Consider the following 917-nt stretch of genomic DNA (forward strand, 5'->3'; position numbering starts at 1 on the left):
GATGTACCTCTTCCCCTCCCCTTGCTTGAACGACACTACCCTACAATTTACCAGATATTACAGTTGTGATGAAACTTGAATGTTTGAACGAAGCCATTTAATCAATTTTACCTCCTTCGCTTACTGAGGGTTTCATTTTCCATTGTTCACGTTTTAGAGAATAACTCTTTATCTTTTTTCTATACAAAAGAATTTGTAATTGTCAGTAGAATGCTGTGGGAAATTTAGGGGCTTTTTGAGTACAAAGTGATTTAAATATATGGTCTGCTCCAGTATTTCTCAAAGTGTTTTTTGTGGAACCCTGCTCATAGGAGAGGTTCTGAGAAGGTGGAGTGGAGTGGTATTGTCAGATATGTTCAAGAAACCCTTTATTTGAATTTATTGTATCCTCAGTGGTACCCTTTTTTAAATGAAACTTCTATTAATGCTGTACAACCACACTTTACAACTTATTAGTTGAATACCTGATTTTCTAGTCAACAATCTGTTATGACAAAGACCCCTTTCCAAACTCAGAGATGTTCTTCCAGCTTACATTAATGTTGGATTTTCTTGAACTATGTGAGAGAAAAATAAATAGAATTTATTTATTATCATAAAGGTGTCCTGTTTCCCACTTTCTTTGGTTGTTTCCCATACTATACTGCTGATATGTTCATTCATCACGAGAAATAGATTTCTATACATATGTACATCAGTAAATCATTCATTGAAGTTAGTGCTTGGTATATAGAGAGCGGACACTGTCCTTATGAACTGGGGCTACAGAAGTGAACAAAACCTACAATGTCCCTCCCTCATGGAGCTAGCATTCTGGTTGGGCAGGCAGACAAGACATATAGATACATTCAGATAATGGTAAGTGCTGTAAAGAAAACAAGCCTGGTGAAGGATTAGGGAGAGGTGGGGTAGGGTGG

Source organism: Galeopterus variegatus, unplaced genomic scaffold (assembly GCF_000696425.1).
Source record: "Galeopterus variegatus unplaced genomic scaffold, G_variegatus-3.0.2 Scaffold1246, whole genome shotgun sequence".
Lineage (NCBI taxonomy): Eukaryota > Metazoa > Chordata > Mammalia > Dermoptera > Cynocephalidae > Galeopterus > Galeopterus variegatus.